Raw genomic sequence first — 24576 nt, forward strand, 5'->3', positions numbered from 1 at the left:
TTCTATGACTTTGGCTTTTTAAATATTTCACATGTAAGTGATACATGCCATTTGACATTCTCTGTCTGACTTATTTCACTTAGCATAATGCCCTCAAGTTTTATCCATGTTGTTAGAAATGGCAAAATATCCTTTTTTCTCCTCATGGCTCAATAATATTCTATTGTATGTATATATTCCACATTTTCTGTATCCATTCATCTGTAGATAGACACTTAAATTGTTTCTATGTCTTGGTTTGTTCTAAATAATGCTGCAGTGAACATGAGAGTGCAGATACATCTTCAAGATCCTGATTTCATTTCCTTTGGTTATGTACTCAGAGGTGTTATTACTGGATCATATGGTCATTCTATTTTCAATTTTTTGAGGAACCTTCATACTGTTTTCCATAGTGGCTGCACCAATTTACATTCCCACAAACAGTGCACAAAAGTCCCTTTGTCTTCACATCTCTTCGGTATTGTTATCTATCGTTTTAGTAATAGCTATTCTAACCGTTGTGAAGTGACATATCCTTATGGTTTTGATTTGCATTTCTCTTGTGATTAATGGTGTTGAGCATCTTTTCATGTATTTTTTGGCCATTTGTATGTTTTCATTGGAAAAATGTCTATTCAGATCCTCTGCTCATTTTTTAATTGGACTGTTTGTTTTTTTGCTGTTGAGTTGTATGAGTTCCTTATGTATTTTGGATATTAACTCCTTGTTAGATAGATGGTTTGCAACTATTTTCTCTCATTTCATAGATTACCTTTTCATTTTGTTGATTGTTTCTTTTCCTATTCAGAAGCTTTTTAGTTTGATGTAGTCCCATTTGTTGAAATAAATCCATGCATACATACCCTGGACATATTGCAGGTTTGGTTACAGACTATCCCAATAAAGTGAATATTGCAGTAAAGTGAGTCAAATGAATTTTTTGGTTTCTCAGTGCCTATAAAAGTTATGTTTACACTATACTATAGTCTATTAAATGTGATAGCATTATGTTTAAAGAATGTATACATCTTAGTTAAAAATACTTTATTGCTAAAGAATGCTAACCATCATCTGAGCTTTCAGGGAGTCTTAATCTTTTTGTTGGTAGAGGGTGTTGTCTCAGTGTGGATGGCTGCTAACTGATCAGGGTGCTGGCTGCTGAAGGTTGGGGGTGGCCATGGCAATTGCTTAAAATAAGACAACAATGGAGTTTAACTCATTGATTGACTCTTTCTTTCATGAATGATTTCTTTGTAGCATGTGATGCTGTTTGATAGCATTTCACTCATAGAACTTCTTTCAAAATTGGAGTCAGTCCTCTCAAACTCTGCCATTGATTTATCAACTAAGTTTAAGTTCTAAATCCTTTGTTGTCATTTCAACAATCTTTATAGCATCTTCCAGGAGTAGATTCCATCTCAAGAAACTACTTTCTTTGCTCATCCATGAGAAGCAATTCCTCATCTCTAAAAGTTTTATTATGAGATGGCAGTCACATCCTCAGGCTCCATTTCTAATTCTAATTCTCTTGCTATTTCCACCACACCTGCACTTACTTTCTTCTGTGAAGTCTTGAATTTCTCAAAATCATCCATGAGGGTTGGGATCAACTTCTTTTAAACTCCTGTTATTTTGATCTCTTTCTATGAATCACGACTGTTCTTAGTGGCATCTAGAATGGTGGTCAATCCTTTCTAGAAGGTTTTCACTTTACTCTGCCCAGATTCATTAGAGGAATCACTATCTATGGCAACTATAGCCTTACAAAGTGTATTTATTTATTTTTTTAATTTTTTAAATGTTTATTTATTTTTAATGTTTATTTTTGAGAGAGAGAGAGAGAGAGAGCACAAGTTGGGGAGGGGCAGAGAGAGAGGGAGACACAGAATCCGAAGCAGGCTCCAGGCTCTGAGCCATCAGCACAGAGAGTGATGTGGGGCTCGAACCCACAAACCCTGAGATCATGACCTGAGCTGAAGTCAGTCGCTGAACCAACTGAGCCACCCAGGCACCCCTCTTTTTTTCATGTTTATTTATTTGACAGAGAGAGAGAGAGAGAGAGAGAGAGAGAGAGAGAGAACAAGCAGGGGAGGGGCAGAGACAGAGGGAGTCACAGAATCCGAAGCAACCTCCAGGTTCTGAACTGTCAGCACAGAGACCACTGTGGGACTTGAACTCTTGAACCATGAGATCATGACCTGAGTTGGAGTCGGACACTTAACCAACTGAGCCACCCAGGCACCCCCAAAGTGTATTTCTTAACTAAGAAGACTTGAGAGACAAAATTACTCCTTCATCCATGGGCTGTAAGATGGATGTTGTGTTAGCAGGTATGAAAGCAACATTAATCTTACTGTACATCTCCATCAGAGCTCTTGGATGACTAGTTGCATTGTCAGTGAATAGTAATATTTTGAAAGGAATCATTTTATTTGAGCAGTAAGTCTCAACAGGGGACTTAAAACATTCAGTAAACTTTGCTGTAAACAGATGTGCTGTCATCCAGGCTTTGTTGTTCTGTTTATAGAGCACAGGCAGTAAATTTACCATAATTCTTAAGGGCTCTAGGAGTTTTGGAATGGTAAATGAACATTGGCTTCAATGTAAACTCACCAGTTGCATTAGCCCCTAACAAGAGAGTCAGCCTGTCATTTGAAGCTGTGAAGCCAGGCATTGACTTCTCCCCTCTCGTTAGATGAGTCCTAGATGGCATCTTCTTCCATTAAAGTCTGTTTTTGTCTGTGTTGGAAATCTGTTGTTCATTGTATTCACCTTCATTAATGATCTTAGCTAGATTCTCTGGATAACTTGCTACAGCTCATACATCATCACTTGCTGCTTTACCTTGCACTTCTATGTGATGGAGGTGGCTTTTCCCTTTAACCCTGATGAAACAACCTCTGCTAGCTTCAGACTTTTCTTCTGCAGGTTTTTCCCTCTGTCAACCTTCATAGAATTGAAGAGAGTTAGGGCTTTGTTCTGTATTAGGCTTTGGTTTAAGGAAATGTGTGGCTGGTTTGATCTTCTATCCAGACCGCTAAAACTTTCTCCATATCAGCAATAAGGCTGTTTTACTTTCTTATTTGTGTGTTCACTGGAGTAGCACTTTTATCTTTTATTACTATTTTAAAAGTTTATTTATTCATTTTGAGAGAGAGAGTGTGTGAGCAGGGGAGGGGCACAGAGAAGGGAGAGAGAGAATTCCCTGCAGGCTCTGTGCTGTCAGCGCCTGGAGCCTGATGTGGGGTTCCATCTCATGAACCGACCTGTGAGATCATGACCTGAGCCAAGATCAAGAGTCAGATGCTTAGCTGATTGAGCCACCCAGGGGCCCCATGGAGTAGCACTTTTAATTCTGTTTAAGAACTTTTGCTTTGCAGATCAACTGTTATAAGAGCCTATGTTTTGGCCTATATGAGCTTTCAACATGCTTTCTTCACTAAGCTTAATCATTTCTAGCTTTTGATTTAAACTAAGAGCCACCTAGGTGGTTCAGTTGGTTGAACATCCAAATCTTGATTTTGGCTCAGGTCATGATCTCACAGTTCGTGGGATCGAGCCTTGTGTTGGGCTCTGTGCTGACAGTGTAGAGCCTGCTTGGGAATCTGTCTCCTCCTCTCTCAGCCCCTTCCCCTGTCTTTCTCTCTCTCAAAAAAAAAAAAAAAAAAAAAAAAAAAAAAAAAGAAAAGAAAAGAAAGTAAGAGGCATGTGGCATGTGACTGTTTTACTTGAACATGTAGAGGCCATTGTAGGGTTATTAACTGACCTAATTTCAATATTGTTATGTCTTAGGAAATAGGAGTGCCTGAAGAGAGAGAGAGAGAGAGGAATGGGGAGCAGCTGGTTGGTGGCGCAATCAGAACACACACGTTTATTGATTAAGTCTGCTGTCTTTTCTGGGCATGGTTTGTGGCATCCCAAATAATTACAATATTTACATCAAAGCTCACTGCAAGAATCACCAAAACATGACATGGAGACAAGAAATGAGAAAATGCTGTTGGAAAAATGGTGCCAATAGACTTGCTTGACACAGAGTTGCCACAGACCTTCAATTTGTAAAAAAAACACAGTATCTGTGAAGTGCAGTAAAGTGGAACACAATAAAATGAGGCGCCTGTGCAGTTGACCAATATATGACTAGGGAGCCAGGAATACTCAGGGGGTAGGGATAGTCTCTTCAATAAATGGTGTTGGGAAAACTAGATAATTACATGCAGAAGAATGATATTGGATTCCTATCTTCTACCACTCACAAAAATTAACTTGAAATGGATTAAAGACTTAAAGCATAAGATCTGAAACCATAAAAGTCCTAAAAAAATAGGGGGAAAAGCTCCTTGACATTGGTCTTGGCAATGATAATTTGGATGTGACACCAAAAGCACAGGCAAAAAGAGCAAAAATAAGAAAAATATTTCTTTTTTTAATGTTTATTTCTTTTGAGAGAGACAGTGAGTGAGCAGGAGAGGTGCAGAGAGAGGGGGAGAGAGAGAATTCTAAGCAGGCTCTACACTGTCAGTGCAGAGCCCAATGTGGGGCTTGAACCCATGAACTGTGAGATCATGACCTGAACTGAAATCAAGAGGAGGATGCTCAAACGACTGAGCCACCCAGGTGCCCTGAGAAAAAAAAATTTCTTAAACAGTAAGTTATCTGTCAGAGTAGACAATATAGGCCTTTTCTTTCTGCTTCTTACTCCTCTCCCAACATTACAGTTATATAGATAAAATATATCTGAAAAACAATCAACCAACCAACTAACCAAAAAAAAAAAAAAAAAAAACCTCTCCCCCAAATCTCTGAATCTTTCCAAAAGCCAGTTTTTCCCCCACCCCTTTCCTGTCCTTCCAGATTCTGTTCACCAATTTTGGACTATGTTTACCTTCAACTTCCTTTTTATGTCACCTTTCCCATCACTGACAGCTCTGTCCCTGTTTCTGGCCACTTCCCAAACTTCAATCTCCTCAGGATCCTCAAGCAGTTACTGTTTGTGCTTCATTTGATGCTGCTGCTTAGTAGATGTGTGTGTGTGTGTGTGTGTGTGTGTGTGTGTGTGTTTAATTAGTAAGACTGTTTGCTTCTTTTTTTTTTTTTTTTTAAATTTTTTTTTTCAACGTTTATTTATTTTTGGGACAGAGAGAGACAGAGCATGAACGGGGGAGGGGCAGAGAGAGAGGGAGACACAGAATCCGAAACAGGCTCCAGGCTCTGAGCTGTCAGCACAGAGCCCGACCTGGGGCTCGAACTCACGGACCGCGAGATCGTGACCTGGCTGAAGTCGGACGCTTAACCGACTGCGCCACCCAGGCGCCCCAAGACTGTTTGCTTCTTGACGGTACTATAGGTTATACCCTCTAGAGAAGCTAGAATAATGACTTCCAAAAAGCATCTGCTCAATAAAAACATATTGTCTGGTTATTGATTTTTGCCTTAGTTATGCTTCACAATTTTCCTGCTTCCCAGTCCTGCTTCTGGCCAACGTGGGATTATGTATGGCACCTGGAGACAAAGATGGCTTGGAGAACTAAAACCTAGAGATAATCCTATAAGCTCATTTAGAACAAAGGTTTAATTATCCCCCTATCAACTGAGCCTTTTATGTGAGCTGAGTTGCAATAAGCAACAAATTGGTGAGTTTCATTTGCTCTGCTTACTTTGGCTACTGTGAATAGCGTAAGGAACACAAGTCAGAGTGAAGGAGAAGCAAAGAACCTGCACAGGACAGGTAGCTTTTGTTTAGCCATGTTGGCCAAAGAGCAACACATGTGAGGTGTATCATTGAATATGTATTTGACCTTTCTGTGTGGGGAAACAAGCATCGAGCAATTTGTTTCATGATAGGCTAGAACTAGCCTGGGAACGTTACTTTCTTTCTTTCTTCTTCTTTTAAATGTTTATTACTTTTGAGAGAGAGAGAGAGAGAGAGAGAGAGAGAGAGAACGTAGGGGAGGGGCAGAGAGAAAGGGAGACAGAGGAGTTGAAGCAGGCTCCGCACTGACAGCAGTGAGCCTGATGTGGGGCTTCAACTCAGGAACCGTGAGATCGTGACCTGAGCCAAAGTCAGATGCTTAACCAACCAACTGAGCCACCCAGGTGCCCTGGGGAGATGTTACTTTCTAACACCTAATTTTCCTCATGTATAATCCAAAGGCTAAGTGGTGCTATCCCTGGCAATGGAGATGGCCAAGTGCCAGTGTGGGGAATAGAAATAAGAAAGAGTGTGACTGTTTACTGCTGCCATATGGGTGTGCTCTTTCTTCTTTCTCCTGTGTCCTTACTACTTTCTAACCCCTGATGGTCAATAGCCAGAGGAAGCTGGTGACCAGTGGTAAAACCTGTTGGCATGCTGAATGGGTATCAGCTCTACTAGGAACTTCTTCAATACATCTACCTCTTTTCATCTCTACCACTACCTCCTTAGCAGTGGATTTATATTCAAAATATTTAATAGGTGGCACAAGGCACTGACCTATCAGAATGGAAGCTGGTTTTAAACAATCAAAATAGTTATACTGTCAGTTCTTTAATTTGCAATCTAAGGTCCAATTGCCTCTGGCCTGGACCCTGTAAGGGCCTCCTAACACTGCAGTGCACCCTAATTCATTGCACAATAACCAGAGTAGTCTTTTCAAGTGCAAATCTTATCTGGTCATCTCTCTTCTCTCACTTCCTAAAACTCTTCCATGGCCCTCCATAGCTCTTAGGATAAAGATAACCTCCTTAATATGGTCTTTAAAGCCTCACATAATTTGTCACCTGTCTGCCTGTAATATAATTGATAGCTTATTTTCCACACAAAACTGTAAACTCTATGAGAGTAGGGACCATATTTGCTTTTTCCTCACAAGTGTTGCCCCAGCTACTACATAGTACAGTACCTTGCACAAAGCAGGAGCTCATTAAATATTCCTTGAATGAATAAATAAATCATGAAACAATCCAACTTTTCCAACATGTATCTTCATATCTAGTCCAGGATTTTTTGTATGTATGTGTGAATGTGTGTGTGTGTGGTGTGTGTATGTGTGTGTGTGTGTGTGTGTTTAAATGTCTATTTATTTTTGGGGTTGGGGAGAGTGCAAGGGGGGAGGGAGACAGGATCCTAAGCAGGCTTTGTGGCTCAACCTCACAAACGGGGAATCATGACCTGAACTGAGTCAGATGCTTAACTCACAGAGCCACCCAGGTGCCCCTGAATATGTTTTTAATAAATAGTATTATAGAGGATTCTTGTTCATATTTCTTATATTGTTGAACTACAATAGTATTTTCCTAGTGATGGATGTTGGACATGTGAGAGCTATTCTAGTCTGCCCTCTTCTGCCACACCCCGAACTAAATAGTCCTGTGGCACTATAGTTCTATTTCCCAAAGATTCTCCCAATATTCCCCTTCTCTTCAGCCCTTCGCTATTCTCTGGTCCAGGTCTCATCATTTCTTACAGTCACTTTCAACCTGATCTCCCTACTTTCTTTCTTATTCCCCTTTAGTGACTAGATGTCTAAAATCCAAATCTAGTCATGAATTCTCTTGCCTTAAAATTCTTCAAGGTACCCTACAGAGGATCAAGTTATAGCACAACATATAAAACCCTTTGTAATTTGGGACTTCTCTATGCTTTGAGATATTGTTCATTTAATAAATAGTTATTGAACACCTACTATATGACGGGATCTTTTGGAAACATAGTGAATGAGGTTGTATTTTCTTTGCCCTTATTGATAATACTCTCTACTGGCAGGTTCACCCTTTGAAACAACCATATATAGCTAATATTTGTAGTTTCTCAATTTGTGGTTTCTGCTACATCCTCATATTTCTTTTTTTTTATATCATTTATTGTCAAATTGGTTTCCATACAACACCCAGTCCTCATCCCAACAGGTGCCTTCCTCAATGCCCATCGCCCACTTTCCCCTCTCCCCCACCCCCCATCAACCCTCAGTTTGTTCTCAGTGTTTAAGAGTCTCTTATGATTTGCCTCCTTCCCCCTCTGTAACTCCCCCCCCCCCACTTCCTCTCTCCCCTGATCTTCTGTTAAGTTTCTCAGGATCCACATAAGAGTGAAAACATATGGCATCTGTCTTTCTCTGCCTGACTTATTTCACTTAGCATAATACTCACTAGTTCCATCCACGTTGCTACAAATGGCCAGATTTCATTCTTTCTCATTGCCAAGTGGTATTCCATTGTATATATAAACCACATCTTCTTTATCCATTTGTCAGTTGATGGACAGTTAGGCTCTTTCCATAATTTGGCTATTGTTGAAAGTGCTGCTATAAACATTGGGGTACAAGTGCCCCTATGCATCAGTACTCCTGTATCCCTTGGGTAAATTCCTAGCAGTGCTATTGCTGGGTCATAGCGTAGGTCTATTTTTAATTTTTTGAGGAACCTCCACACTGTTTTCCAGAGCGGCTGCACCAGTTTGCATTCTCACCAACAGTACAAGAGGGTTCCCGTTTCTCCACATCCTCACCAGCATCTATAGTCTCCTGATTTGTTCATTTTAGTCATTCTGACCGGCATGAGGTGGTATCTCAGTGTGGTTTTGATTTGTATCTCCCTTTTGAGGAGTGATGTTGAACATCTTTTCATGTGCCTTTTGGCCATCTGGAACATCCTCATATTTCTTTATCATGGCTTGGGTGCCCCTTCTGTTTCTCACCTTTACTCACATCTACCTGAAAAATTCCTATTTATTTTTCAGGGCTTAATTTAAGAACCATTTTTCTTGTGACACTTTGTCTAATTTCTTTTTGTCCCCCAGGTTTTACTGTTCTTTCCATACTCTATCAAAGTATTGGTTACATTGTATTTCTTTAGCCATTCCACACTAGTCTATAAATGCCACATCACATGATATTTTGTTTTAGTCATCATCATCTCTCCAGAGAATAGAAGGGTACCTGTTAAGTGGAAGTTAATAGTTTGTTGACTAAGAAAATGTTTCCTTGGAATGTGGGACCCAAGAAGATATGGTATATATTATGGGTCCTTCTGTGCCAAACAGATTCAAGTTACTAAGAAATCATAATTTATTGGTATATTTTAAAACTTAGTATATTTTAAAATATAAGGCTCCATTTTATTCAGTATTCTTTGTTTAAATGGAATCCAGTTGTAAACTGACCTCTTATAAAGCTTATTATAAACTATGATAATTAACTTGCATAACTTGAATGATACACACAAAACTCTGACAAATCTCATTAGTAAAAATTTTTGTTTGACCCTTTCCTACTTTGGTTTATGATTGATTTACTGGTAAATGTTGATATTACCCCTTATTCAATTTGTCAGATTTTATTCCTACTTATGGGGATAGAAATTTTAGTAAGTCATTTTTAAGCTAGGTCTGTCAGTCATCTCTTTTTCCCTGGACACATATTTTTATTTCCGTCTCTTGGTTATCCTTCAGCATAAAGTCAACGTTAAGTACTTTCTGTGACAACAGACCCTGGTTAGAGCTCTCTGGGGTCCAGGGATTCTAGTGGAAGGTTTTCTGAGATGGGACTACTAGGGATTAATCTTGTCAATGAACAATTATTTATTAAGCACGTGCTCTGTGCCCATCTCTCTAGTAAGGTACAATTATTTCTGTTCTATTCTCCACCGTATTTCCAATATCTAGTAAATGCTTGATGAATATTTTTTTAATGAATAACATTTGGAAAATATGGATTCTGTTTATGGAGGGGTTGGGAAGAAGAGAGGGAGAAGATTATCCATTATGCTCCTGTGAGATGCCAGGCCCTGTGTTCACACTTGCCACACACTATGAGTTTTACAAGAACTCTTCGACATGGATGTGCTTATTTTATTTTTCATTTATCCCTTGTTTTCCCAGTTACAGAGCTAAGGGGTAAAATATGAATCATATAAACAGTATCATTGTATTCTTAGTTCCGTACTTAAACTGCCTCTCTTGACAGACTTTAGTTCTTCCAACCCCCCCACCCCAGTTTTATGGAAAATGGGGGTATCCCCTAGTACTCATGAAAATCATCTTGCATTTGCCACTGCCCTTCCATTTGCCACATTGTGTCTACCATTTTCTCCTCCCTCCCCGCAACCAGTCTACTGCTGTGGATGTTTACACCTCCCCATGTCTCTAGGGGTTGGGCTTGCAATACTCTATGGCACTGAGGCTATTCCATTGTCACATCATGACCTGGTTTGTCCACAGATGCAACAGTGCCATTGATCTTTGAGAAAAACAACTGGGTGTCTAGATTATCTCTCTCCAGCAGAGGATAAAGCATCTGGAGGGAAGGGCTGATTTAGAGCACGGCACTCATCTGATGTGCTCTTACATGTGGTTTGGAAATCAGAGGCATGGAAATTACTGCTGTGCTGCTAGTAGAGGGAGTGTAGCTGGAGCTTCGGGAGAGAGTTCACTGTCTGCCTCAGTGTTTTCTGTTAAGATAAGTCTTCCAACTCTTCAGGAGTAGGAGAGAGGTAAGAGAGATTTGGGATCTGATGGAAAATGTCCCTGGGGGAACATGCAGTATGTTCTTATTTGTAAATAACCACCAAGGTAGAAAGTATGGCAGGAACAAAAAAATTTACCTGCTAGATACTGTTAGCCTTTTCCTCTTTCTCTGCCTTTGAAGGGAAAAGAGTTTTTTGTTTGTTTCTTTGTTTGTTTTTGTTTCAGTTGTCCCAGGAACTGGGGTTTTGTTCTGATTAATGTCTGGGGTATACTATTTGAAGGAGCCCCAAAGTCTAAATTGATATCCAAGACACAGGGCAGAGAGCTATTCAGGAAGAAGAAGGGACCCTGAGAGAAATAAAGCAGGAGTACAGGCTAGAGTTGTAAGGGTAGAGAAGATAAGTGAGAGGAAGAGAGAAGAGTGATTACTGAGCAGCTGTGATGAAGACAAGAGACAATGATGTGAAAAAAGGATCTTAAGGATATTTGCTGTCTCTTTGAAAAATTTCAGTAAAAATTTAAGATATTTTAAAGTATGTCTTTGAGTTTTGGACTTCTGTTTCTGTTGGATACAGTACTAAGACTGGTCATGAGAACGGTTCAGCTTTCTTTCACCATCTTACTGGGGAGCCACAATGAAGCCATTAAACCACTGGCAAACAGAACGATGGACTGTGAGGTGCAGACAATATGTATTTCCAGAGACCAGACAAAGCAGGAATTAATATGGACTGTGGTTGTTGGTGAAGGTTTCAAAGAGTTTAATGGAACATAGCTGGGAGTCATATCTCAAGAAATGGACAGGATTTGCACAGATAGAGAGAAGGAAGGCCATTTTTAGCTAGTGGCAGTACACCTAAGTAAAGGCAGAAAGTATGAATGAGCATTGTATCTAAGAGGGGCTGGTCAAAAGTCCAGCCTAAGAGGAAGAGAAACGAGCAATGAGTAGTAATTGGGAATTTGAATGTATCAGTAAAGTGGGGTCAGGTTATGGAGGGTTTTAGAGATTATACCAAGGAGGCTGTATGAAATTTATAAAGGATAACATGTATTCTGTAGAGTGATGAAAACAAGTTTTAAAAAGACTCATCTGGAGAAAGTGATTGAAATGGAGGGAGCCTAGAGACTTTTTGTTTTAAATCCATGTGTGTGTTAGGCATTTAGGGTTTAGATTTAGTGGATAGGAAATGTAAAAAGGACAAATCATAGGACTTGCAACTAATTAGATGTTCAGGACAGATGAGAGATCAGATTCAAATATAATTCTAATTTTTTTGGTCTAGAGGTTTTGAATAATTATGGCTTCATTCTTTCATTTATCCACTTATTTTTTTCACTTATTGAACAAATATTTATTGAGTACCTACCATGTTTTTCATACTGGGATACAGTGAACAAAAACATTGAAAACATTTTGACTTTATGGAGCTTACATTCAAGAGAGGGAGACACATAATAAAAATGTAAAAAGTAAAACATATTGCATATGAGCTGGTGGTAAGTTCTTTAAAGAAAAATGAAGCAGAGAAGGAGAATGGGTTGCGATTAGGTAAAGAGGTTACAATAATAAGTAATTGAAGTGGGGGGTGTTGGAAAAAGAACTAGTTGTCAGGGAAATGTGGGATTTGGAACTACAGTGGCATTATTTTCTGAGAAATGTAGGCAAGTAATTCTTATGAGAAATTAGGATTGGGAATGTATATTGGGGAGTCACCAGCATAACTCTAGTAATTGAAGCTTTTATTTAACCCTTAAAGACGTAGGAATTGATGAAAGCCTGAGGTCTTAACCTTGGGAGCTGGGTTAAGGAGGAGTTGTCAACACAGAGCATGATGCGGGGCTCAAACTCACGGATTGTGAGATCATGACCTGAGCCAAAGTTGGAAGCTTAACTGACTGAGCCACCCAGGCACCCCTTCTCTGGCAATATCTTAAGATAGTTTCTACAAGTATCTGGAAGCTTGCTGATTGAAAGAGCAAAGAACCAACTTTGTTGCCCAGAAATGAATAACCAAAGTAAAATTTATTTTTCTCACCACACCAAATGAGCCATTAAAATTACAGTGCCCCCAAATAATGAGTACCTTATGAGTACCAAAGACTTTGTAGAAGTGTTTATTTCACAACGAATGCATCTACTCACCCTGTGTAAAGCTGTTGTGTCCCTCTATTGCCACAGCCCCTGATCTTGAGGTTTTATACTCTAGCACAAACAAGACCAGTGTGGCAGGGCATGAAGGCCCTTTAGACAGGGAAAAACCAGTAAGCAAATATAATACATGAAACGAAAAGTAAACAAATAGATGACTAATACTGTGATCTGGAGGGAATGGCTTATTAATTAGGCAATGGCTCCTCATCATTTTACAAGGCAACGTTACTAATCCCTTCTCATAAAGTCAGGGTTGCTGATGTACCTGATATTTGTTTTTTCCACATTAGAATCCTTTTCTTCTTCATTTAAAAGGGTTACTAAGCTAGACAAATGAAGCAAAGAATGCTCTGAGACTCTGTGGGATTGAACCACGAGTCTTGGTCTATGAATTGTAAAGGCATCCTCTGCTGACACTCTTGTGTGAACTTGCAGGCTGGTATGATAAACAATGGTGAAGCAACAAGAACATAACTCAGGAGACTTGAAGTGATTATGACCCACATCTCACATTACAGAAACTTAAATATCAACGATCTCTTGTAACTCAGTATGTATTCGTCTGCAATGGAAATTTAATAAGAAAGACATGAATACCATTCAATATTGGCCAAAAGCCCCTAAGACACTAGCTTAAAAAGTTAATTTCTTACCTCTTTGTTCTATTTATTAACCTGTAGGGAAATGATGGCAATGACTGCAACAAAAATGTCTCTTCTTATAATAATGCCCCGTGAAATCCTTAGAGGCTAAACATATTTGTTTCTATTCTTAAGTTACACAGACCATCTTTCAGTAATGGAAAGAAATAAACGATCATCTTTAGTTTTGATGTTCGTGCATTATGAGTCATCCCCATTTTGGGAACCTATAATTGTTAAATAGTGTTATCCTTGACTTACAAGCTCAGGTTTTGCTATTGGAAGCAAGTGCTTCCATTCCCACATTCCTCTCTGCTCTTTTCTTTATACAGTTCAGGACTAAAAGGAGTAAACATTTTAAACTTGAACATTTTTAATTTTTGCTTTTCTGTGGATAGTAAGCATAATATTACCATTCTTGATGTAATAATGACAGATGTTTGAAGACAATGTGACCTCGTTGATTTTAGTTGCCTGGTTTTTTTTTTTTTTGGTCAGACTAGATATTTCTGTTTAACTAAAGTTGATTCGCTTTTGTATTTTTTTGTTGTTTCCTTGGTTGTGAAAAAGGAATACTTACTTTTATAAAGCATTTAAAAATATTAAAAAATTAACATATATCAACTCAATACCAGTCTTAGTATAAGATTTAAAATAGCTTAAATATTGTTTTAGATACAGAGTTCTGTAAAGTCAAGGAAACAGTAGTTAAATTGATTTTCATAATCCTTCTTCCATCAGATCATCTGGAATATATTAAACACATCTTCCCTTTACCTTACCGTAAAATCTAAGGGGAAATAAATATTTTTACAGAAGCGAATCATTCGTATTTGAAGTTAGTGAAATTGAGGGCACATTCAGATTTCTTTCTTTGTTAAAGTAACTCCAAAGATACTTTAAAGCATGGTTTAGTCTGGCCAAATAAAAAGAGAAATTGGGACCAAGATTCAAGAAAAGTATGTGTAGTGTACAATATCTGTGTTGGGATATGCTTTGAAAGACTGAAAAAACTTTACATACATTTTAACATATCACATATCTTTACATATTATTAACATCTTAAAAAGCTGGACATAAAATGAAATGTGTAAAAGCCAACATTATGTCATGAAGAGCAGAAAAGAGAAGAAGCAGACATTACAAACTTTCTTGTATGCTTTATACCAAAATTCTTAAAAAAAAAAAAACCAACAACTAGAGGTGGCTTGCAGCCATAGGTGTAAAATAGATTATAAATTAATTTGGAAGCAGGTGTTTCCATGGTTGTGGGAAAAACAATGCCAACTGAACATTTCCATAGCATTAAAAGAGCAGACTGTGGCTATGCTTACAACAGGCAAGAAAGAGAAATAAGATCATAATGCTGGAACATATTCCTCACTTTCTGAAACAAAACCTGGAGCCATAAATGCTGCAGCTGGAAGAGTTTTGTAGGAGTTTTGATCTTGGTGGGCGAATTCAGCATTAACATCTTTAAATCAGATGCATAGCTTGCAGTAAAATCCATATCCATAAGGTATTTTCTATTCCCAACTGTGAAGTTTCTGTTCTTTCTTTTTCTTTTAAAAGGAAATAAACAAAGACCAAAAATTATTGTATTTGTTAAACTTCAACTTACCATTTCTTGGAGCAAGTAAAGTTGCAAAACAAATTCTCAAGCTAGCCATATACATAGTTATGGTATTATTATACTTTATACTCACTGGCACAGAATCCTCTTCCATTAGTGGGCTGTGTTGAAGAATAGCGATGTCTGTGCTTCCATGGGCAATATTTTCCTCTGATAAGAGTTGTGTTTCTATTTGGATATAGACTCAATATACTAGTTTTCCTACACCCAATTCTAGCAATTCTCCTCCCCCAATTCTAGCAATTCCCCTCCCCATCTTATTTTCATTTTAGAGCAAGGAAAAAATCCAACATAGGACTCATCTGTCATTTTATTCCCTGGCCTTTGCTGAATGACAACTGTGACGTCTTTTCTACTCTACTCTCCATAGAACTTGGACATGTTATTATATACAAATTAAAATGAAAAAACTACCTGGTCCTCCAAGTGGCTACTTGCTTGACTGTTAATGAGATTGTAATATAGTACACTTGGCTTCATAATTTAAAATTTAATATAATTTAATATAAATTATATAATATAAACTTATATTACATTTAATATATAATATATGTAATATAAAATATAATTTAATATATACTTTATATAATTTACATATAATTATAAATATAATTTAATATATATTTAATAAATACTAAGGATGTAAACAAATAAATACAAACGGTTGGTCTTGTTATGGTTTAGTGGTAACTTCAATCTCTGCTTGTATTTTTATTAACTTAAAACTGCTAGGCAAAAAAATAAATGAATCATATATCAAACAATTATTTCCCACCATCCTCCTCAAATTGAGTAATCATCTACTGAATTGCCTGGTTATTTAGGTTAGGTTGAATCATATGGCGTTGTTATTTCCACAGGACAAAAACAATTGAATGTTAGCAATGTCATATGGTTCAGCTTAATAGATTCAGTTTCAGTCACCAATCACTATTCAGTTTTTCCTTTTGCTGGTTCTAAAAATATTTATATCAGAAATCTTTCCCCTTTGCAGTTCCATTGGAGGGATTCAGCTTTGTCCCACTAATTTACCATGTGCCCTTGTTTTCTCTTCAAGGGGCACATTTTCTCTGCCTTCATATTCTTTTCCTTCTATTGTTTCTGGGGAGAGAGTAGGAGAGAGAACAAGAGAGAGAGGGAGAATAGAGAAGGAGGACAGTGGCACATGATCCTGCCCCACGAAACTGTTCCCAAATTCTCACAAAGGTGTTAGGAGTAGGTTTTGGTAGAAACCAGTAAATAGACTGGGCTTCCTGCCTAGTCTAGTGTGGGAGTATAGAAGCAGAAGCCCAAGGAAACCAATCTGAAGCACTCACAAGAATCACAAGGAGGACTCTGCTTTTCACAGTCCTATAGAATTTGGCTTTCTCCAAGTTTAAATACATCTCTTAAGTTCCCTATTTGACATCTGTTTCATTTTGGAGTCCTGTCCAGTATCATTGAATTAGGGGCAAACCTGAACCAAGAGTACAGCCTTAAATTGACGTCTAAACTGTAGGGTGCATTGTATAGGGAGATTAGGGGTTTGTTGGGTTGGCTAAAATTTTGATGATTTTGGAGATTCCATTTAAATTTAGAGAGCAAAGTTGTGGAAACCATTCTGAGATAAGCAATATAACCTTCAGGGAAAGTACACTGTTTAATATTGGCTATTTCGGAAAGAAGCCAGGTATATGCTGAATTACAAACAAGATGGGTGGTAACTTCTGTCAGTATAAGAGACATAAGAACATACATAGGACTTCCTGGTATGCAGTGTGGTTTTGTTAATGGAGAAAAGAGACATTTTGTGGCAAACTTCTACCAGCAGGAAAAACCATTGCTGTTCCAGGAATCAAGTTCAGGAAATATGAAAGAAGCCAGAGAGGTCGACTACTCCAGCACCATGAACAAAGGTGCTCATATGAACACTTAACATTTTTTGTATGTTGATGAGGCCCTAGAAGGAAAAGCTGCAGAGAGTGGGGTGCCCATTTAACAATATCCCTTACAGGGTGGTCTCTGACTCTGAGGGTGAAGAAAATGTGGCATACGGTTTAGATTGGGAATTTTACCACCTTCCTGGGGCTCCCTTAAGCATGGCGCTGTTGACTGTATTAACAATAGTGCTGCATTCATAGACTTCTTTCACCTTTGCTACCAGAAGGGGCCTTGTGTGATTGGGCTGAGTGGGAGAGACCCCTCAAGTTAATGAAGAGGTGAAGCCAGAAAAGGATTCCAACAGGATCTTAAGAGACTGGAAACTGGACTTTCTCCTCTAAGGCCAGAGGAGAAGAATGGAGGATGCTGAGGCTTGGAGCGAAGAAGGTCTGTGCTACTGAGGGAAACTGTGAGCCAGGTAATCAACATGCTTTGTCTTCTCCTCACCTTTTCCTCTGGGGGAGAACTTGGTAAAGTCATAAAGGCTGCTAATATTCCCCATTCTCACCTTCACTTAGGGGAAACTTTAATAAGATGGAGAAAAGTACATTCACTAGAATTCATTTAGATGGGTAAACGTCCCATTTAGGGAAAGTTGCTTGGGGTGTATAGAAGGAGATTCCAGGGATATGGATGGAACTCTTTTGAGCTAGACAAGCAAAGAACTTGCTCACTTCTTATAGGGGAGGAAAGGAGAGACTGGTACTGATGGACTCCCTGCCAATGACGGAGGGTCACATGTTGTATAATGCAATTTCTTCATGACTTTAAATTTGTAATCAAGGTAATAAATTCGAGAAATGCTTGAGCATGAACAGATTTTTGGTGGAAGCCAATGAAGAGGTTCTGTGTGGAATCAGTGGGAATATATATGGATGAAGCCAGATAGAAGGAGAGAAACTTGGACATTACCCAGAATTCTGCACTTTCATAGTCTGTATAATTGACAGCCAGGTTTAACCAGGTTTAACCAGATCTGTGATAGATGTGTGTGTGTGTGTGTGTGTGTGTGTGTGTGGTCACCTAGCTGAGTAAAAGGAGTCATGTCTTCCTGGGAATCTTCTGCTCCAGGACTGTATGTTTCCATGGCAGCACTTTATGCACAATATTATAATTACAATCCTTTCAACTTTTTTTTCCCCAGACACAGATATCTCTAATCCACCAAGCTATCACTGTTCCCCCCATTCAAAGGCTCCCTTCTCTTTCTGTTTCCATAGGAAGTTCATGTAGATGAGGCAAAATTCTTTCAAATAATTTTAACCTTGTCCCCATCAGATGGTTCTAATAAGACCAGAAAAAAAAGGGAGCAGGGAATCCCCTTGTAAGTTCCATGTGACGGCCATACTCATTTCCGCCTTACATTTTTATCTTTGCCTGCCTAAATGCCTTTCTTACATTCAAATCTTATCTATCCTTCAAGGCCTACCTAAAGGCACACCTCTGCCTGAACTTTTTTCTTCCAGTTCTTGCTGATCTGCTTCTCAGCATTTTTCCTGTCTCTAACTCCACTGCACTCTTCTTTGAGGATGAAGCATGCTTCATACTTCTGGAACCTCCACTGTACCTAGCACAATGCTGAGTGCAAAGTAAGCATTTCATTTAAACATGTATTGCTAGCTATGTGCAAGTACCATCTACTGATTAAAAATGTAAGCCCCTAGGGGGCGGGGCCTAGCGCTTGCAGGTGTTTTTTGTGTTTATTTTTTTGTTTGTTGTTGTTTTTCACAGAGCTTTATATATTTTGGTCTATTTGACTATATTGAACAATGAGGACCGTGAAAGTACTGGAAACCTCATTAAAACTCTCCATGGGACGCATGCTTGCTCTGATAATTTATGATGGATATGAAATAGCAATGAACTGTTTTGTAGCTGTACTCTCAGTGGCCAAGCATGCCAGGAGAACAATTATTACAATTATTACCTACTGAGATTTTAACTGATTTTCCTTTGTGCAAATATTTTTGTAAGGCTTCTTAAAGGACCCAATATTTTGACTTTGCATTCATCTGCACTGAATAATGAATTATTATTACTAGAAAAGAGACAAGAGCAAAGCATAAGTGGAAAATTAGCAACCATTGGTCCATAGTAAGACTGGAAAATGGAATTAAGCCAGAGTCTCTTTCCTCACTTAAAGAGCTCATACCTTCCTTAAAGCCTTGTGTTATTAATAATAATAATAAAAAACGTTGTCAGCTACTTGGATCCAGAGAGCATTCCAAGACTAACAGAAATGGTTTCAGGGAGCCAAGTGTTCAGGGTTTGCATAATTGCTAAACACTATACTTCTCAACTTTCATAAGATAAACCCATCTTCAAAATTTATTTATGAGATGAATAATTGAGCCTGAAGATTTGATTCTGACATTTCCTGTCCTTATTATAGACCTCTGAAGAGTTGTCTTAATCATGTTTTCAGTGGTGTCCAAGAATGACATTCTTCTGATGATTTTTAAGCAGAAACCACATACATTTTTTCAGCATTAAGTGATAGACTCAATTTTGGTGACCATTTCCTTTGGGGCATGCAGTTGTGCCTCTTTCACTTGTGGAGTAGGTCCTACTGGAATGGAGGGGTCACACCCTTCCCCCAGTTTTCCTCCATGCCATCAATTCTGTAGAAGATTTGACTTCATGAAAAGCCTTTCTGTGTCATAGACAAAGGATATTCTTTTTCATCCCTGGAAAAGTTCTCTTTCCCAGGGAGTCACATAGAGAAAGGTTGGGTGAGGCAGGAATGAACTGACTCATTGATATATCTCCCATGAACTCTTTGGATTGCTTTAGAGGGATGAAGTTGAGCAGTGGAACCACTGTCTAAATTCCAAGGCAGGGAACTGGCTTAAGAACAACAAACACAATTTGGGCCTGCATAAAATAGAGGGCTTTCTAGGGGATCAGAAAAAACCTGTTTTGCACAGGTGCTACTCTAATTGTGATCCAGAGTTATGGAGAATTTCACAGTGAGCTGCAGTTCCTGCATTGTGACCACAGCTGTTATAATTCAAGCCCCTCCCCACCCCGTGTGGTGGTCTTGCATTGTTACATAGGTCCATAATAGGATGCACATAGAGACATAAAACAAGATATCAAGGCTGTGTCTGGTTCCGGTGAGCGGGGGTGGCTTTGCTCCCACAGTTAGCTTTTGTTTAATAGGGCTTTGGAGAGGCAAGTGTACAAATTGAAAATTTCTTCCAGTATATAGAACCACTTGTTTTAGTGGTTACCAAGTAAAGATTGCACATGCTTTTATTTTAAGTTAAAGTGGAAGGCAAAATTAAAAAGAACTCTAGTGTTCCAGAGACTAACACCCAGGTCAACAGGTTGTAAGTGTCTGTTACCAGTGTTTTTTGGTATTATTGCCCTTAAAAGGTGGTTAGGTCCTGGTTGTTAGTAAGTCTTTTGTATGCAAAATGTTATCCACTGTATTTGATTCTGGGGGTAAGAATAGAAAGTGTCCATTTGTTTTCATTAATGGATTCACTTGATTGAGCACTGGTCATTTAGTGGTCTGCGTATAAACTGGTGAGTATGGGTTTCCTTGGGGGTTGTTATCCTGTACAGCGTTGGCACAATATTTTGAAACATGGGGCTCAATGGACTAGGCCAGTTTTTAAGATTGTATGTTTGGTTTGCTGCACTTCTGGGATGAGGAAATAAAGTACTTCATTTCTGTGAAATTAATTAAAAAAATAACAACAAATCACTTTTCCTTGTTATTTGGAACTCCTTTTTGAACTATCAGTGTGATTGCTTTTTAATTTTGAAAGTTTTGTCACCTTATTCTAGGTGACATATCTCCAGTCTTAAACGATCTTGGGTGTTCTTACCTCCCCAACTTTCTACAGGACTTTTCTTGTGTCACTCGACGCAATATAAATTGCTTTGCTATCACTTTCTCATATAGCCATATTTCAGTGCTTTTTCCTTCCTGCTCCCATAACACCATATATATTTTGTTGGTAAAGGGATTCTAAATTATTCAAAGGTTAAGGACTGTGGCATACTTATCTTTGTATCTCTGTTAATCTGAATGCATTTATTAACTCAAGATTATTCCCCATCTCTTCTTTCACAAACCTTTGTTTCTTTTCTTAATACACTCTTTTGTCATCCCATTGAGAGATATACTTTGTTAATAACTTTAGTGCAGTGGTCCTCAAGCTTAGGATCACATGGAGAGCTTTATAAAAGCACTGATACCTGGGTCCCTTAGGAATTTTGATTTGATTGGTCTGTAGTGTGGCCCTGGGTTTTGCGGTTTTATAAAAGCTCCCTAGGTGATTCTAATATCCAGTCAAGGTTAAGGGGCACTGCTCAATTTCAGACATGAGTTTATTTGGCTTTGTACTCTCCGCAAATATGTAACTCTTTAATTTTGATGATGATGATGTTGTTGTTGATGGTGATGACCATAACAACCACTGAAAGTTATTGAGTACTTCTTATATGCTAGGCACTAAACACTTTACAATTTATTTTACTCTCCCAAAAATAATAAGAGGTAAGAAATGGTATTACTCCCATTTTACAGAAGAAGAAATCTAGGCATAGGGAAGTTAAGTAAATCATATGAAGTTACATAGCTAGTAAATGACAGAGCTGAGATTCACACCCAGGCAGGCTAACTTCAGAGCCCACATTCCAAACCACAACATTTTGCTGTTGTCTGTCACACCTTCTTCTTGGGACAGTGACCTCTGATTAATGGGGATTTCCGATTATCAGAAAAAAAATTGCTAGGCAGTCACATAGCATTTCCCCTGGTGCCTTCATCTGTACAGCTCTGTACTGAGTGGTATGAGGAGGAAGAAATGTCTTCTAAAGAGAGAACGGATCAAAATATACAATAAAACATGCCATAGAGCCATGGAAAAATTGAATCCGGTGTTCTTGACCATGGCACTTTTGACCAGTAGCAACCCCTTTTCCAGATGTGACAATAAAAAATATTTCCAGACATTGCCAAATGTCCCCTCATTGAGAATCACTACTCTAATCAAACAGCCTTCAAGCTAGTAATAGTAATTAAACTTAAAGTAATAAGATGTTTTGATTGATAGGGACACTTTTTTCAAAACAAACATATCATAATTTATTTATTCAAATGAATGTTTCTATCCAAGTAATCAATCAACTTGGAACTCTGATTTATTCCAACAATATATTTAGAGCCATGTCTGGTGAGCAAGGTGTGTTGATAAACTGTAGATTTTAACGACATGGTCTTTTCTTGTATGACTCCTAAACTGTCTTTAACAACCATTCAACAAGAAGGTTCAAACTAATGTCTGATTAGTGATGTTCTTTGCAGAAGCCCTTACAGAATTTCTCTTCTGAAGTACAGTAATATATAACAATACTTTATAATGCTTATTTTTGATCAAAAGTAAACTTCCATTTTCTAAGAACCACGTATCATGGATGTACGAAGAGTTTTCATGGGTGAGCAGGCCCTACTACTAGAGAAGCCTTCTGAAGGAAGTTAGATTTTTCATTTTAAAAGAATTTTATTTATTAGTAACTTCTGCACCCAACATGGGGCTTGAACTCACAACCCTGAGATCAGGAGTTGTGTGCTCTTCTGACTGAGCCAACTAGACATTCCCTGAGGGAGTTAGTTTTGAAAGAGGGAAAAGCCAAGGACTGGCTGAGAAAAGTTGGGAAGCAGTGCAGGTGCTAATAATAATAATAACAATAATTTGTGTAAAGCTTGGAGGTGGGAGGGAGTTACTCATGAATTAGGGATGGTGAGCAGGTGCACTTAACTAGATTGGAGAGTCTGAGTCTAGGACTATAGGTCTCAATCCTCACCATTTGGCAGCCTCATCTGAGAAGTTTAAAAAAACCATAGTTGCTTCAGTCCTATGTAAGTCTCTCTGGGGGTGGTGCCTGGAGCCTCTGTGTTTTGTTTTGAAAATCTTCTCAAGACATCTTAATGCATAGAGATGTTTGCGAATCAATTAAATAAGACGTAAACTTTGTTGAGTAAAGGTAGCCTGCAATCCGTGTTTTCCATGACTCACACAGCAATAGTAGGCCAGGTCGGGCTTCTGAGCAGGGGAACAATAACCTCGTGGGGTTTTGTAGGTACCAAGATGATAGTACTGATCTAATATTAGAGAACGCAAAAAAGGTTAAATAACTTGTCTTAGTTCATCTGGTCAGTAAGTGCAAAGCTAAGGAATAATTCCCAAGTCTTTGATTTCAGGTCAGTGTTTATGCACTGGGGCAGACTGGAGAAAGAATTAAGAAATTTGTTGGACAGCTGGAGTGGGAGAGAAGTTAGAATAATATGGAAGGTGTCTGTATGTTGAGAGGGCCTTAGCAGGAGGGAAAGAAACTGAAAACTGAACACCTGCCATGCACCAGGCTGTATCTCATTTAATCTTAGCAATATCCTGACAGGGTAGTAGTGGCACATACGGGGGGCTGAGGCCCAGAATGGTCACTAACTTGCCCTATGTCACATGGACAGAAAGTGAGGTATGGACTTACACCTATATCTGCTGGCTCCAGAGCTCATGCTCTTTTTACTACCTCATTTGGTCTTTTATCTGAGAGCAGCAGTTCTTTACTGAGCACATTTTCCCCTGCAGGGACATCTGGCAATGTCTGGAGATGTTTTGGGTTGTCACAATTTCAAGATAGGTTGGGACTGCTACTGCTGCCTAGTGGGGTGAGGCCAGCAATGCTGCTCAACAATGCACAGAACAGCCATAAGGAATTATCCACCTCAAAATGGTGCTAGTGTTGAGGTTGAGAAAACTTGACCTAGAAGCATGGTAGTAGCTTAGGAATTTGGAAATGAAGGACAACTTTATGGGTGAGGTGATGAAGTAAGTGGCTCCAAACATTCATGTATTAGTCAGGTGTCCAGTTAAGTCTATGTTTCATCTCCTTCCACCTGAGAGTTATTTGAGGCTGACATGTTGCTGACTACCTTGTAATGTGGTAACTGACCTCATGCCTTAACTGTGCTTCTCTACACAAGCCTTTCTTCAATACCCCAGATGGATTTACCGTAAGAATAGCCTTTTTGCCAGTTTCGAATCACCTGTTAGGATGAGGAGGCTTTTTATCCCCATTCTTTCTTTTTTCTCTTGGTTATATATTATTATTATTATTATTATTATTATTATTATTGTTATTTATGGGCCATTGAATTCTTGGCAGATCTGTTAGACATTTGCTTCTAGTTTCTAATTTTGGGCCTTTTGTTTGAGGGAGGTGGATCCTTGTTTACTAGGACCTGAGTGGAGACGCCTAAGCCCAGGGGCCACAATGAGGTAGCCATTTTTAGTTACTTTCCACCTGGGCTGAATATGAGCCAGAAGATAAGAGGCAAAACATATCCCATTATCAGGCCCCTAAGCCATTGACTGCCCTGATTTCTCTCACGGATATTCTTGTTTCAATGCCAGTAAGCCCACATACTCTGTTTGTGGTGGCTTGGAGCCAAAATCCAGGTGTGATATTCCAAAGCATTCTTGTAGAGGAGTTTTCAGCTGGTATTTTGTTTGCCTGCATTTTTGGCCAGTCTCAATCCTTTGGGAGCCAAAAGCTTACAGAACTGTAACATTTCTAGCTCTTACCATACCTGTCTATAAAATATGCATGAATACAGACTTTGCACAATGTGTCTGTAGCCTTCGGTGACCCCTTCCTTGCTTTTCTCTTTCTTCAGGAAATTCCAAGAGGCTGTAGAAACGCCTCCTATCTAGCTAGTATTCATTGGAAATCTGGTACCCTCACAAAGTGCCCTGAGCACCCTGGCATGAAAAAAAGGCACTTTTTAAAA

The sequence above is a fragment of the Lynx rufus genome, unplaced genomic scaffold (genome assembly GCF_022079265.1).
Source record: "Lynx rufus isolate CCGP_SWC_20201006 ecotype Redwood Valley unplaced genomic scaffold, mLynRuf1.p SCAF_1, whole genome shotgun sequence".
Taxonomy (NCBI): Eukaryota; Metazoa; Chordata; class Mammalia; order Carnivora; family Felidae; genus Lynx; species Lynx rufus.